Raw genomic sequence first — 17,226 nt, 5'->3', positions numbered from 1 at the left:
CACAATAATCACAGCCATTTTTTTCAGCTAAAGATAGCTTCACAAAAACCAGAATAGAGATAAAATTAATCACTAACATTCGATTATTTTCATCAGATGACACTCATAGGACTTCATGTTACACAATGGGTTTCTATGTGAATCTAGATTCTAAGGCACTTGCTTGCAGTTCCTATCGCTTCCACTGGATGTCAACAGTCTTTAGAAATTGGTTGATGTTTTTCTTTTGAGTAATGAAGAAGTAGTGCTGTTCAGAACGAGGGTCGAATCTAGTTGTGTGGTTGGAGCGCGCAACCTGAAAGCTCGCTCCACTTTGTTTTTATCCGCTATTGAACGCAGTTTATCCCGTCTTAAATTGTATCGGTTATTTACGTAAAAAAATACCTGAAGTTGTATTAGGAAAGTTGTTTGAAATGTTTGGATCAAGATTACAGGTAACTCATTAGATATTTTGTAGTCATGTTGCGCGAGTTGGAACCGGTGTATTTCTGAGTCAAACGCACCAAATAAATGGACATTTTGGAGATATAACGACGGAATTTATCGTACAAAAGGACCATTTATGATGTTTATGGGACATATTGGAGTGCCAACAGAAGACGATCTTCAAAGGTAAGGCATGAATTATATCGTTATTTCTGAGTTTTGTGTCGTGTCTGCGGGTTGAATTATGATTGTCGTGTGTGTTTGTTTGATGGGTGCTGTCCTCAGATAATAGCATGGGTTGCTTTCGCCGTAAAGCCTTTTTTAAATCTGACATGGTGGCTTGATTAACAAGAAGTTAAGCTTTAATTTGGTGTATTGCACTTGTGAATGTATGAAAGTTAAATATTTCTAATAATTCTTTTTGAATTTCGCACTCTGTCATTTCACCGGATGTTGTCGAAACGTTCTGCTAGCGGAACCCCTAGCCGTAAAGGTTAGTAGCCTTCTGTAACTATACTGTTAGCAGTTGATGTTATTCTTCAATAACACAGACCCAAAAGCAAATCAAGGGGACAAAAATAGGATTATTCAAAGAAAACAAATCATAGTTGTTATGCAAAGAAGTAGTATGGTAGATGTTCATTCTTCCCTGTCCTCAATGATTCTCCACAGAACAAAGTGCCAGGATGTAATTTATAACCCCCAACCCTAGCCTGTGTTTTGACCAATTATTATTCCTTGCAGTAAAATTGGGCAAATGGCCAAATAACAAGCATCCTGTTTCAGGCTCAATGTGTAAATGATTCAGACCAATGAGATCTTGCCACATGTAGCTATAAGTCCAGGACTGAAACCCCTACACAGATTCTTACCATGTTAGAACTTAAAAACAACACATTTCCATTGATTGTTAATTCCTATTGCCCTCTAATCCTCTGCGTTGTGTATTCTCTTGAAATATTCTTACAATACCAAACGTAACATATCATACAAATTCCCAGATAACATTTACTATGTTACGTCTAGTCTATGAGACCAGGCTGGCTTAAAACAGCCCAGATTGGGTGGCTAGCTTTGGCAGGCCTCATGTTTTCAGATTCCCTGCCCTGCTTAATTCAGCTCTGCCAGCTGCTCAGCACCTGTCTCGCAGGGAACTTTCTCGTTAAATCAAGATGAAATAAAATCAATTCCTGGGCCCACATAATTAGGGCTCTGAAATTGTTAATTAATCAGACCTCTGGAGAAAAGGAATGATGATGGAGCTTTAGGCCGTGGATGTGGGGGGTCTCATCTCTTGTGCCATATGGGAGTGTGCTTAGATTAGAATACCAGGGTTTATTAATGTGCTTGCTTCACAATGTAATCTGACATACTTCTGATTTATTAATATTTTTAGACAGCTGAAGCAAGCACGGCAACTTCTTCAGGAAATGTGCATTTTCTAGTTCAATACTACTCCAGCAGTTACAAAAATAGCAGCTCAGTGAAACCCAGAAATGACTGGTGTTGTTGATTCTTCATCGTTTGTGGTAGCTATGACATATTGATTTTGGCTAGAAACATGGAGGGGAGGAGATCAGGACCTGTCCAGAGTGTTGTTTTTTCTTCGTTTTGTCAAGCCCCCTCTTATCTCTACTCATTAATAAGTTGAATATCAATGGACAGCCAGCTGTCCATTGATATTCAACTTATTAATGAGTAGAGATATTCTCTAATAATGATAATGCCCTTTTAGTGTAAGAGCTGTTTGAAAAGACTGCCTGAAATTCCAGCCTGTTTTGGTGGGATGGAGTTTTGGCCTGCCTGGTGACATGACCAGTCAGAGTTCCAACCCAATAACAGCTGGTTTTCAGTTTTCTCCTCTCCAATCAAACCACTCCCAGACAGTCCTAGCAATATTCTTGCTTGAGAAATTGCTCTTTGCTAAGAATCTATTTTTGTGTATTTTTTTAAAAACAATTTTAGTTGAAAACAATCACAATAAGGTACTTAATTGTACCCCGAAATTATTTAATATTGAGATAAAAACAGCTTCATTAGACCTTTATTTAGGGCTAGGGGTCAGTGTCCTGAATTTCGGTCTGTCTGACGTGCCCAAAGTAAACTGCCTGTTACTAAGAACAGAAGCTAGGATATGCATAATTTGTAGAATTGGATAAAAACCCTCAAGTTTATAAATGTTAAAATAATGTCTGTGAGTATAACAGAACTGATATGGCAGGCGAAAACCCAAGGACAATTCATACGGATTTTTTTGTTTTGTTGGAGGTCACAGGTCTTTTCAATGGAAGGCTATTGGATATAAAAAAATAGCTCCCAACTTGCAGTTCCTATGGCTTCCACTAGATGTCAACAGTCTTTATACAAGGTTTCGGGCTTGTTTCTTGAAAAGTAGTTGTAGTTAATCCAAGGTGACTCTCATTAGAAAAGTAGTCTTGTTGCGCGCGTGAATGAGTGAGCTCTCTTCGTTATTTATCTTCCCTATTGAACATACTAATCTCCGTCTTAAATATTATTGTTTATTTAGATATTCGAATAGCTGAGGATTAATTAGAAACATTGTTTGACTTGTTTGGATGAATTTTACCGGTAACCTTTTGGATTCCTTTGTATGCATGTTGAACGAGTGGATAACTGAAATCAATGGCGCCAACTAAACAGACTTTTTGGGATATAAAGAAGGACTTTATCGAATAAAAGACCATTCATTGTGTAGCTGGACCCTTGGAATTGCAAACAGATGAAGATCTTCAAAGGTAAGTGATTTACTTTATCGCTATTGTTGATTTTGTGACGCCTGTGCTGGTTTGAAAAAATATGTTGTTTTGAGGCGCTGTCCTCAGATAATCGAATGATATGCTTTCGAAGTAAAGCCTATTGTAAATCGGACAAGGCAGTTCGATTACCAAGATTCTGAGCTAAAGAATGCTGTAAGACACTTGTATTTTCATGAATTACGATATTATGATTTTTTTTTTGAATTGGGCGCAATTTCAAAGGATGTTGTCGTAGGTGGACCGCTAGTGGTCCACGAGCCCTAAGAGGTTTTAAACCCTGTCTCTCCCTGATCTATGTGTGTTGTGGTGTGTTCTGTCACATGCCGAGTCGTGCTTTTCACATAAATTGCCTGAATGGCTACAGGGTCTGAGTGACATACTGTCCACATAAACTCCATGCATAATAATGGACTGGGAGGGTGTCAGCCGGTAAAATGCTGGTAAAGACTGTCCACCGACTCGTCCCAGCGGGAATGGGCTTTACCCCTCCCTCTCCCCGTTCCGGGTCAGTTATGGGGCAGTCAACACAGCCTGGGCATGGTGTAAACCATCTTTAGGGCTAGGGAGGGGTTTCACAGCAGATTCAATGAATCATTGCAAATGCTCCTACTGAGCCTTGACTTTGCCATCAAATCAAATGTATTTGTGAAGCCTTTTACATCAGCAGATGTCACAGGGTGCTTATACAGAAACCCAGCCAAAACCCCCAAACAGCAAGCAATGCAGATGTAGAAGCATGGTGTCTTGGAAAAACTCCCTAGAAAGGAAGGAACTAGAAACAAACCTAGCGAGGAACCAGGCTCTGAGAGGTGGACAGGGGAATTTCACCAGATAGGACAGACTGACCCTAGCCCCCCAGCATAGACTGAGACAGGATGGTCGGGGATGCTGTGTACTACTCCCTTCACAGAACAGCGCAAAATGGCTCTAACCAGAATAGAAGGGAGTGGGAGGCCCCGGTGCACAACTGAGCAAGAGGACTAATACATTAGTGTCTAGTTTGAGAAACAGACGCCTCACAAGTCCTCAGCTGGCAGCTTAATTAAATAGTACCAGCAAAACACCAGTCTCAATGTCGACAGTGAAGAGGTGACTCCGGGATGCTGGCCTTCTAGGCAGAGTTGCAAAGAAAAAGCCATATCTCAGACTGGCCAATTAAAAGAAAAGATTAAGATGGCAAAAGAACACAGACACTGGACAGAGGAACTCTGCCTAGAAGGCCAGCATCCCGGAGTTGCCTCTTCACTGTTGACGTTAAGAGTGGTGTTTTGCTGGTACTTCACGGTCGTTTATTTTGTTTCTTGTTTTGTTGGTGACATTCTAAAATAAAAGGAAATGTACGCTCACCACGCTGCACTTTGGTCCACTTCTCGACGGCCGTGACAGGTATAGAGAGAAATAGTCCTATAATTACTATATTAACCTCAACCTAAAACTTCTTACCTGGGAATATTGAAGACTCATGTTAAAAGGAACCACCAGCTTTCATATGTTCTCATGTTCTGAGCAAGGAACTTAAACGTTAGCTTTTTTACATGGCACATATTGCACTTTTACTTTCTTCTCCAACACTTTGTTTTTGCATTATTTAAACCAAATTGAACATTGTTTCATTATTTATTTGAGGCTAAATTGATTTATGTATTATATTAAGTTAAAATAAGTGTTCATTCAGTATTGTTGTAATTGTCATAACATTTTAAAAAAATTAAGAAATCGGTATCGGCTTTTTTGGTCCTCCAATAATCGGTATCGGCGTTGAAAAATCATAATCGGTCGACCTCTAGTCTCAATACTATGATGGGGTCTAAAACCAGACTGGATTGTTTCATATACATTATTTGTCTTCAGGAAGGCAGTGAGTTGCTGCGCAACAGCTTTTTCAAACAATTATGAGATGTTTGGGAGATTCAATATAGGCCGATGTACATTTTTTTCCAGGTCAAGGTTTGGCTTTTTCAGGAGAGGATTTATTAATGTAACTTTTAGTGAGTTTGGTACACATCCGGAGGATAGGGAGCCATTTATTGTGTTCAACATAGCACAGGAAGTAGCTCTTTCAGTAGTTTAGTTGGATTAGGATCCAGTAGGTAGCTAGAAGGTTAAGAGGCCATTACTTTTTTCCTGAACGTGTCGAGAGATTGAGTGTTTTAGCCCTGTTAAAAAGTTGAGGTGAATCAGTTTACAAGGGTTGTTTGCAAAGGCTGTCTCTGTGTTCTATAGAGGAGTATCATCCAAGGCACCACACAGCACAGCACTAGTCTAGCTCCCCAGTCTATTCTGGATGCATTAATTAGCCAATTGAACAGAGCTTGTTRTTTCCCCAGGGCTTCCTCTGGGTGCTGCCCTTTTCCTGTGTACAAAGCCACCCTGGAGACCCTATGTGGTGTGTGTGTGTGTCACAGTACCACTCTGGGGGTCTCGCTAATGAGCCGGTAATTTGTTATTGTAATCACTCTCTAGTTTGTGTGCCGCCCGTTTCCTTTGGCATGGGTTCAAGCCCCCCCACCATCAAAGCCGGTGTTGGGATACCATTAGCCTGGCACCCTCTCACCACACTAGTGTACCCTAGTGGTGCTTCAATACTCAGCTGCCAGCCAGCCAGTCATTAATGAAATCATTAGAGATGTGGCATCAGGGCTAATCTTTCTCTGTCCGCTATACCGGTACCACCTTACTAAGCATGGGCACAGAAGCTGAAGCTAATTGACGTAATTGTTTCAAACACTGCTATAAGCATGTTTGCAGACGTTATGCAGACAATATGACAAGCTGCGGTAAAGTATAAACAAAAGGTGGCCCTGTGTAGCTCAGTTGATAATAGCGTGGCTCTAACAATGGCAGGGTTGTGGGTGTGACATCGGCTTGGTCCACCAATATGAAAATGTCAGCACTCACTGATGTAAGGCACTTTGGATAAAAGTATTCAGACCCCTTGACTCTTTCCACATTTTGTTACGTTACAGCCTTATTCTAAGATCTACACACAATACCCCATAATGACAAAGCAAAATTATTACAAATACATTTCTTTGGGGAAAAGTCAAGGGGTCTGAAACCTTTCCGAAGACACTGTATATACAAGGAACGTGTTTCCCCAAAGTCATTGCCTCCAGGAGCATGAGATAGTGAGACTTTTGTATTTCAGATGGAAAACACAGTAGTGGCATAACACAGCCATAGAAAGCCTCCTCTCTTTTTCTTTCAGATCAGGTGACTGTGTGGTCGCTGTTATCAGCATATTAATTTCGCCTTGGATATTTTGATCTTCCAGCTATTTTGATCTTCCAGAGGCGAGAGCACTCTGTGATACTCAGGCAACAGTCCACTATTTCTTTCTGTCTTTACCCTATCTAAATCAAATCAAATTTTATTAGTCACATGAGCTGAATACAACAGGTATTTCACCTGACAGTGAAATGCTTACTTACGAGCCCCTAACCAACAATGCAGTTTAAAAAAAATATGGATAAGAATAAGAAATAAAAGTAACAAGTAATTAAAGAGCAGCAGTAAAATAACAATAGCGAGACTATGTACAGGGGTGTAACGGCTTTCGTCGGTGGAAGGAGAGGACCAAAGCGCAGCGTGGTTAGTGTTCATCTTAATTTAATAATAATACAAAAAACAGAACACTTCAAATACAAAAACAACAAAAGTGAAAACCGAAACAGTTCTATCTGGTGCAGACACACAAAGACCGAAGACAACCACCTACAAAACAACACATGCTACCTAAATATGGTTCACAATCAGAGACAATGACTAACACCTGCCTCTGATTGAGAACCATATCAGGCCAAACGAGAAACCCCACATAGAAACAGAAAACATAGATCATACCCACCCAACTCACACCCTGACCACACTAAAACAAAGAAAATACAAAAGAACTATGGTCAGAACYTGACAAGGGGGGTACCGGTACAGAGTCAATGTTCGGGTGCACCGGTTAGTTGAGGAAATATCTACACATAGGTAGAGTTATTAAAGTAACTATGCATAAATGATAACAACAGAGAGTAGCAGCGGTGTAATGCAAATAGTCTGGGTAGCCATTTGATTAGATGTTCAGGAGTCTTATGACTTGGGGGTAGAAGCTGTTTAAAAGCCTCTTAGATCTAGACTTGGTGCTCCGGTACCGCTTGCCGTGCGGTAGCAGAGAGAACATTCTATGATTAGGCTGGCTGGAGTCGTTGACAATTTTTAGGGCCTTCCTCTGACACCACCTGGTATATAGGTCCAGGATGACAGGAAGCTTGGCCCCAGTGATGTACTGGGCTGTTCACACTACCCTCTGTAGTGCCTTTGCGGCCAGAGGCCGAGCAGTTGCAATACCAGGCAGTGATTCAACCCGTCAGGATGCTCTCGATGGTGCAGCTGGAGAACCTTTTGAGGGTCTGAGGACCCATGGCAAATATTTTCAGTCTCCTGAATAGGTTTTGTCATGGCCTCTTCATGACTGTCTTGGTGTGCTGGACCATATTAGTTTGTTGGTGATGTGGACACCAAGGCAATTGAAGCTCTCAACCTGCTCCACTGCAGCCCCGTCGATGAGAATGGGAGCGTGCTCGGTCCTCTTTTTCCTGTAGTCCACAAATCATCTCCTTTGTCTTGATCACGTTGAGGTTGTTCAACCACGACTCCGTGAAGCATAAGATACTACAGTTTTGAATGTCCCGTTGGTAGTTTAATCTTCCGTGGAGGTCATTGATTTTATTGTCCAAAGATTGCACGTTTGCTAGCAGAATGGAAGGAAGTGGGGGTTTATTCAATCGCCTACAAATTCTCAGAAGGCAGCCCGCCCTCTGGTCCCTTTTTCGCCGCCTCCTCTTCTCGCAAATAGCGGGATCTGGGCCTGTTACCGGCAAAGCAGTATTTCATCTGCGTCGGGCTCGTCAGACTCGTTAAAGGAAAAAAAGCATGCTGCCAGTGTGGTGAGTAATCGCAGTCCTGATGTCCAGAAGTTATTTTCGGTCATAAGAGACGGTAGCGGCAACATTATGTACAAAATAAGTTTACAAATATGTTACAAACAAAGCAAATAAACAAACAAAATACGGTTGGGGACACGTAAAACGTCAGCCTTCTTCTCCGGCGCCATTTTATATCTACCCCTCAGCAATGGAATCGTAATGGGATATTATACCTCAAATGTTCATTGTAAATCGTATTCATTATTTCACCTCAGTTAAACAGGTAGATCGCTTGAGGTGAAACTTCTTTTGCGAGGGAGACCTGGTAAGGAGTCGGCAGGAATAATGCATACAAAAGTAGTGAAACACAATGTCCAACACCCTGACAATAACATTAGACAACGAATCACCAGCAGTGTTATCTGCACACACAAAATACACTGATACCACATTCAATGTTGTTGATTGGCGTACGCTTTGCTTGGTGTAACTGCCAGAAATTCTGAAAAGAGGTAAGAAATCAGATTGTCAAACTGATAATCAGTTTGAAAAAAGAGTGAGGTCAGAGGTGAGGTCAGAGGTCACAGAAAATCAGGAAGGGACAGTTGTGAGCAGATGAGTGCCTGGACATGTCCAATCTCATTTGAATGATGATTAATGGTCTGTGCGTTGGGGCCAGCTGAGTCCTGAGTTGCCCTTGCCCTGTCCCCCCTGGGATCTAGCTAAATATCCTGTCAGGCTATTGGCTAAATCACTGACTCTTATTTGGCTGCAGCTGCTCCTTGCCTGTCCACATTATCTCCCTCCGCACAGAATATCACGCTCGCTTTATTGAAATAAATGACTGTTCGTAAGAACATCATTAAGATGTACAGGGGGAGAGTCAAGCATCTCAATAGGAAATATCGTCTTCAATATGCATCTCTCTCTCGCTCTCGCTCTCTCATATATATATATWTTTTTATTTAACTAGGCAAGTCAGTTAAGAACAAATTCTTATTTACAATGACGGCCTACTAAATGGCAAAAGGCCTCCTGCGGGGACGGGGGCCTGGGATTAAAATAAATACAATATAAATAAGAGATAAAACACACATCACAACAAGAGAGACAACACAACACTACATAAAGAGAGAATATATATATATATATATATATATATATATACAGTACCAGTCAAACTTATGGACACACCTACTCATTTCAATGTTTTTCTTTATTTTTTACTATTTTCTACATTGTAGAATAATAGTGAAGACATCAAAACCATGAAATAACAAATAACGCAAAGGTTCACCTTCTAACAGGACAACCACCCTAAGCAAACAGCCAGGACAACGCAGGAATGGCGTGAATGTCCTTGAGTGGCCCAGCCACAGTCCGGACTAGAACCCCGATATAACATCTCTGGAGAGACCTGAAAATAGCTGTGCAGCGACGCTCCCCATCCAACCTGACAGAGCTTGAGAGAATATGCAGAGAAGAACTGGGGAAACTCCTCAAATACAGGGGTGCCAAGCTTGTAGCGTCAAACCAAAGGCGCTTCAACAAATTACTGAGTAAAGGGTCTGAATACTTATGTAAATGTAATATTTCCGTTTTGCAAAATTTCAATTTTTTTTCTAAAAAGCAGTTTCTGCTTTGTCATTATGGGGTATTGTGTGTAGATGGAGCCGGAGGGAATGGCTGCCGTTTAATGGGCTCCTAGCCAGCCGTGCTATTTTGTTTGTTTTTTCACATTGTTTGTAAATATTTTGTACATAATGTTGCTGCTACCATCTCTTATGAACAAAAATAGCTTCTGGACACCTTGAACTGGATGAAGAATTTTTCTTTTACGAGTCGGACACCCGAACAGGCCCTCATCCCCGTCATTTGCAGGAGAAGGAGGTATTGCGGAAAGAGATCGGGGTAACTTGTGAGGATCCGGCGACGAGTGGCTAATCTGCCTTTGCCATTGGTACTATTGGCCAACGTACAATCGCTGGATAAAAAAGTGGATGAACCACAACTATCCTACCAAGGGAACATAAAACCTGTAATATCTTATGTTTCACAGAGTCGTAGCTGAACAATGACATGAATAACATACAGCTTGTGGGTTATACACTGTGCTGGCAGGATAGAACAGCAGTCTCTGGTAAGACAAGGGGTGGCGGACTATGTATTTTTGTAAACAACAGCTGGTGAACAATATCTAAGGAAGTATCAAGGTTTTGCTCGCCTGAGGTAGAGTGTCTCATGGTAAGCTGTAGACCACACTATCTACCTAGAGAGTTTTCATCTATATTCTTCGTAGCTGTCTATTTACCACCACAAACCGATGCTGGCACTAAGATCGTACTCGATGAGCTGTACAGTATACGGCCATAAGCAAAAAGGAAAATGCTCATCCAGAGGTGGCGCTCCTAGTGGCCGGGGACTTTTTTCCACAAAAGGTTTGTAGCCCTTCCCCAGCAGTTGAAAATCCAATAACTCCATAACGGAATCATAACTCAGACCATTATCGGTAGCAAAACTGTTTTTCCCTCATAAACAAAAAAATTGCAAGTGTAGGCACACACAGAATCAGCCAAAACAAACAGCTTGTAACCCCATTTGGTTGGTTTGTTACGCATGTATTGTTTGAGGCTGATTCTGGCCTTTGAGGCTACCATTCTCTCATCGATGGACAGGTTCTGGGCGGGCTGAAAATAAGTCTTGCAGGCATCAACGATGCTGTGATAGGGAGGTTTTATTTTACAGAGCCTATCAAACCTTGGTGTGCCTCTCTTCTTGTCATTCTCCCCATCAACTTCTGGGTCACTGATGTGAAGCGCCCGTGAGATAGTCAGAAACCTTTTAGAAGACATGACAGTCATGGGGAAAGGCAGTTGATAGAGAGCTGATGTTTTCCAGTAGTCCCTTAGAGTTTTCAACTTCACCAGCCCCATGTAAATGACCATTGAAAAGTAGCAGAAAAGGTCTGACATGGAAATGGTCTTCCATGCCTCTTTCTTTCCTGCCTGCTTCTTAGCCCCATACTTATTGGTGTTCGCCAACAGGGAATCAACAACTGACGAGGTGAAAANCCTCCTCTTCTTTGTCACTGACTTCACAACTCTAGATGGCCGGGTAGGTGTGGAGCCGGAGACAGCGGGGGTCTGGCTGGATGAACCAGCTTCAGCGGGAGATGGACACCTAGACATTGGCGGCTCATAATCAGAATCACTGGCACTGTGAAAGATTTTAAAAAATCAGTAACAATACTTTCACGTATGAGCCCTGTATCAACACGTAAAATAAACAGATATATATAGAGTACAGTGAACATAATCACTATGGTGAAGTGCTGTTCCATTCCATGTTTATGTAAAATTAATTTTTAAAATATATCACACACACAGTATTGCCAATGTGTACTTTACACATTTCATTACAGATTATTTTTTTATACATTGCAAATAAAATAAGAAAAAATAAAAAAAAAATCTCAAATGAATAATATTTCATATTAATTTCAAACAATGACATTAGCATTAGAATTTACCAATCCAGCATGGCATCCTTGCCATGCAGAAACATGTATTCCGCCTGGGAGTCAAAACTAGCTTCACTAAAAGATTCATCTTCCTGAAGAAACTCTGTCTCGCTGTCTCTATCAATTTCCTCTATAATTTGGGTTAAATCTGTATACCTAGACTTTGTTTTAGCTTTTCCTGATTTATTCGCCATAATTTAAATATATAAACTTGTTGAAAATGCTATTGAATATGTACTGCTATGCGTAACACTCGTGGCTCCGTCAAGTAGGATTTGCAATGGRGAATGAACCTCTTTTACGCCAGAGTTTACGACAAAGGCTGGTCTTCGAAAGTATAAACATTACATATTGCAGTTTACCTCAGCTCATTGGCTATCTTCCAAGATAGATTTCAAGATGATCAGTGGTCATTGGGCCAAAATACAGTCAATCAACGATAGACCYGTCCTACCATTGGTGCGTAATGAGGTAATTGATTGGTGTCTTCAAATCGGTTTGCTTCGGTCAAGACGTCCCGGGAAAAGAACCATCATGTATGGTTGTGTTAGTAACAACCAGAGGATTGCAATAAAACCAYCCATGACTGGATAAACGTTTGTTTAGTGCGTGTAATTACCACGAACGCTTCGTCCAAAGTTGAATGAGACAGAAATCACGACGCAACCGGTTTACAAATGTTTCGTGTTAGGCTATAAAAATGGATTTTATCAAACAAAACGAACATTCACTGTGTCGTTAGGACACTTGGCATTGCCACCAGAGGTGGATCTTCAAGATCTTCAATGGTAAGCGATTTATTTTATTGTTGTTTCTGACTTTCGTGATGCTAATGCTTGGTTGGAAAATGCTAGTAATACTTGTGTGTGTGGGGCGCCGTCCTCAGAAAATCACATGTTTGCTTTTGCAGTAAACATTTTTGAAATCTGATACAGCGGCTGGATTAACAAGACGTTAATCTTTTAAATGATGTAAGATACATGTATTTACAAGAATGTTTAATACAACGAATGGTGCATTTAAAATGTTAGCTCTCTCCAGTTTCACCGGATGTTGGCCTGGTGGGACGTTAGCGTCTCACCTACCCTAGAGAAGTTAAGACAGGGGATTTTTACTAGGATTAAATGTCAGGAATGGTGAAAAACAGAGTTTAAATGTATTTGGATAAGGTGTATGTAAACTTCCGTCTTCAACTGTAGGTATCCCTGTTCGTCGACCGTCTTGGAGATTTCCTGCTGCTTCCATTTGTTGAGGCAGTATTCTGTAACGATAGCGCTGGGAGATGGAAAGCAAGTGCAGGTAGTGAGTTTAAAACTTCTTAGGGKTAGGCCCCTTTTTTCCCTCTTCCAGCCTGAATTATGTACCCAAAGTAAACTGCCAGTAGCTCAGGCCCTGACGCCAGGATATGCATATAATTGGTACCATTGGAAAGAAAACACATTGACGTTTGTGGAAATGTTAAAATAATATAGGAGAATATAACACAATAGATAGATAGATTAGAAGAAAATCCAAGGAAAAAAAGAAAAAATGTTTGATGTTGAGAGACCATCCTCTTAGAAATGCAAGAGAACGGTCATATTGAAATGTATCTCCCTGGATGCAATTCCTATAGCTTCCACAGGGTGTCAGCAGTTTATGTTCAAGGTTTCAGGCTTGTAACTTCAAAAACAAATAAGAAATCCGTTTTAGTAGAAGGACACAGTCTTGGAAATTCATGTTTGCGCTCACCATGAAGACATTACACACCTGCTAAAATTGGTTTCCTATTGAACATACTTCTTCCCGAAATAAATGTTGTAGTTTGATTACATTTGAGGGTATCTGAGGAGTAAATAGAAACTTATTTTGACATGTTGGAACCAAAGTTTAGGGGTGAATTTTTGATTCCTTTCTCTGCAAGTTGAACGAGTGGATTACTTAAATCGATGGCGCCAACTAAACAGACTTTTGGGGATATAAAGAATGATTTTATCTAACAAAACGACACTACATGTTATAGCTGGGAACCTTTGGATAACAAATCAGAGGAAGATTATTCAAAAAGTAAGTGAACATTTAAATTGTGCCGGTGGAAAAATATTTTATGTAGGGCGCCGTCCTCAATCAATTGCATGGCATGTTTTCGCTGTAATAGCTAGTGTAAATCTGACAGTGCAGTTAGATTAACAAGAATTTAAGCTTTCAGCCGATATAAGACACTTATATGTACATAAATGTTTAGATTCCATAATATTTATYATTATTTATTTGAATTGCGTGCCCTCCAGTTTCACCAGAAGTTGTCCCGACTGGATTACCGATCCTTAAATGAAGCTTTTGTAGCGTTTTTATCATGTCAGTCTTGTCACTCATTGTGCTCAGCAATCCAAGAGTATGTGCATCCACTTTATAACACACTGTGTGTCGTGGGCATCATTCTAGTGTCAGTATTGGTTGACATTAGTGGTGGAATTAGAAAAACTTCATTCTGAGAACTCACTACTGTAGAATTAATTGGAATTCAGCTCAAAAACAATTCCAAATAAGTTTGGGTACTTTGTCCCTCCCATGTTCCCCCTCAATTCCAGCCCAGGTTGAAATGTGAGTGGTATGGTTCACTGTGATGCCCTGGTTGGGTTGCAGAAATTTCGACATTTGGGTTCAATACTCTGTCTCCTTATGCATTACTCTTGTTAGAAAGCCAGAGCTGGAGTTTTTTACGGCACAGCATTTTCCACATTAGTCTTTTCTCTGGTATAACATCGACTGACACGTTTGACCATTCTCCGTCTGCTCTCCACCAATGAGTCTCACAGGAGCTTGTTAGCTGCAGCCCTGAACTGAGCTGACTCAATAGCTCTTTAATTTCCCCCTGGTGCTAAAAAAGAGATTGAAGACTTTTTAACGGTCCATTTTAATGCCTTGTAGGATCAGCTTGAGGCTCTGAGCAAAACTTGCTCAGACACTGACCTCTCWGACCTCTTCTGGTGTTTACAGTGGTTCCTCCTTTAAAAGTTGTGTCATACTGCTGCACACCTTGAGGGCTGCTGCAGAATTCTGTGGCACGTCATTAAATTGTCAGCCATTTTTTCTGTTACTGCAAGTTATTGCTAGTTTGTCCACCAGAGGGCATCTTTGAGAAACATTTGATACTATTCCATATTGGCATTACCAGAGAATTTAAAACCTTTTTTTGCAGTAACATAGTATATGGGATTGATTTTAAGACATTTGGCTTAATTAATTTGATTAATATTATGGAGTTTCTATTCAGAGACAAATGAAACCCTCAGGGTTTTTGTTAGGATGAAAWGGAAAATATGGCACTGTACAATGTGACGGTCGGGAGAAGGCAACAGGATTGGAGGATTCTAAATTGTTTGCCTTCATTCAACAACTTTGTTCCAATATTTCTGTAAATCAGTGATATTTAATCCCATAGTAATTTGTTATGGATCCATAACTAAATCAACATCTGCAATTTGAAAGAGCATTTRTTTGCATTATTTTATTCACYAAATGTGTTTGTTTATTAGGCTACCGTGCAGTCTACAATACATACTGTAGTAAACATGGGAAAGTGCCTAATTCCTTACATAAGGGAGAGCAGGCCATGTCTGTACTACAGAATGCGGGGCACGCGGGAGACTGGTGTTATTTCATAGTTGTGATGTCTTCACTATTATTCTACAATGTAMAAAAAAMAAAAAAMAAAGAATTCCTGGAATGAGTAGGTGTGTCCAAACTTTTGACTGCTACTTGCTTAATTAATTTGATTAATATTATGGTGRTTCTATTCCATGAAAAACGAAAAACCCTCTGGGTTTCCGTTAGGATGGAACAGAAAATATGGCGCTGTACAATGTGATGCTCATAAATTCAGAGCATTGTCAGATTGTCAGTTTGTAAATTCAGATCGTTTCGCTCTCTGAGTGCACACTGGACGTTCGGGCCGAGGAGTAGGGTTGATTTGAGCGTTCCGGCCTTACAACGGCAGTAAAGCACCCAAGCTAACGTTGGCTAGCTTGCTAGCTACTTCCAGACACAAATGAGACCACTCTGACGATTTTACTTGCCCTAGCAGAGCTGGTAAGGCAGTTTTCGTGTTAACCAGAGCGTTGGTGACTGTAACTGTGCTGCTGGAAACAATTTCATTACGCTTTTTTGCTGACGTTTACTGACACTGGCCATATTCAACGGGTGTTGAGCGCTCGTAAATTAATTATTCTGTGAATTTACGAAAGCACCGAATGTCCATTGAGAATGCACAACGACTATAACATTTAGCTAAGCTAAGAATGACGGGAATAATCAAGTCAACAAACGTTGGGTAGTTAGATAGCCTATAGTTAATATACAGGCAAGTTTGATGTGTAACTACTAACGTTAGGTAGCTAGCTAACAGGCAAATTGTTATATGCTGTGGAGGTACATTTGTGTCTTTTTGTCAAGAGCAAAACTTTTTTATTTTCAATCAAAAATAATTGTTCTGAAAGCAACTTTTTTCCAACACAAAGGAAGCCCATAGCGGACACCTACAAAGAAGGACTGTGATGATGGCATCTCAAGTAAGCAGCTCTGGGCGTTTTTCCGTCCAACTTTTACATAGCTAGTAGTTAGCTCAGTGTCGGTTCATAACATTCTACTATATTACATACATACCGTAGAATGATAAATCATGCAATTATTATTCCCAAGCTAACCACAAGCATTTAGCTACGAACGCCTGTTCTCACCATTTTCAGTTGAATTCATCTAACTTTCTTTCATGGCAACTCATAAGCAGGTCATGTCATATTTGTTTCATAGTCGATATATAATCATTTCATGACAGTGTAAACGGTCAGCTTTTTTACAGAAGGATGAAAGAACACAACATGTCTGTCACAAAGAGTTAGGGAGTCTTTGCAGCGTGTAGATGGTGCASGTATCATTGCATATTTCCCATCACCTAATGAACAACCACAATACCAGTCTGGTGTTAAGCTTTCTGTGCTGTATTGACGTATCCTGAAAATGACATCTGCTGCTTTAGATTGAATGGTCATATCTCAGTTATTGTTTTCATATCTACAAAAAATAAGCTATTTTCTTTACTTTCAGAGTGCGAGCTGATCAAGGGGTCGGAAATGTAGATATTGCCAGATGTTCACTGTCTGAGGAACAGGCTTTGGAAGCTTTATTGCTGGCAAAGTTTCCATAACCAGAGGTAATTAAACTGTTCTGTGTTCTTTTTCTCTCTTCCTCTCTGTCTGTCTTGTTGTACATGGAACCTGTCTCACATGCATTAATMAATAAACCCTTAAGATGTCAGCTACTAATTTTCAGATTTATACAACATAAACACAGCCATTTTCACTGGACTATCTGTTGCTACCAAGACAGGATTTCCCTGGGGGTTAGCCTTGCAATAACCAAGAGGTGAGACACATAGCCCTCTACACTTAATTGTTTCAGGTACACTCCAATAGGTGTCTGCGTCACATACAGTATCTTCTATTGACATTATCTTCTATTGTTAGTCCTCATGCGTCTGTTTTTTAGCATAAAATACGCTGTAGCCACTTAGTGTGGACACCAGGTGAGACCAGACACACACACAATA

General features: G+C 40.5%; 1 protein-coding gene across 3 annotated transcripts in view; it reads left to right on the top strand.

Moving 5' to 3' along the window:
- Positions 1-17,226, top strand: part of LOC111976386 (kazrin-A-like) — an 82,964-nt gene that overhangs the window by 45,829 nt on the left and 19,909 nt on the right. Inside the window, exon 1 of one of the 3 annotated variants that reach the window (XR_011481327.1) lies at positions 15,121-17,042. The exons of 1 other annotated variant lie outside the window; for it this stretch is intronic. The gene's annotated coding sequence lies outside the window, so the exon portion shown is untranslated. Of the gene's footprint in view, positions 1-15,120; positions 17,043-17,226 lie in introns of those variants that run through there. One more of the 3 variants, XR_002878922.2, reaches the window with a different exon arrangement.

This window comes from Salvelinus sp. IW2-2015, linkage group LG17 (genome assembly GCF_002910315.2).
Source record: "Salvelinus sp. IW2-2015 linkage group LG17, ASM291031v2, whole genome shotgun sequence".
Taxonomy (NCBI): Eukaryota; Metazoa; Chordata; class Actinopteri; order Salmoniformes; family Salmonidae; genus Salvelinus; species Salvelinus sp. IW2-2015.
This window is presented reverse-complemented; position numbering and strand designations above follow the sequence as displayed.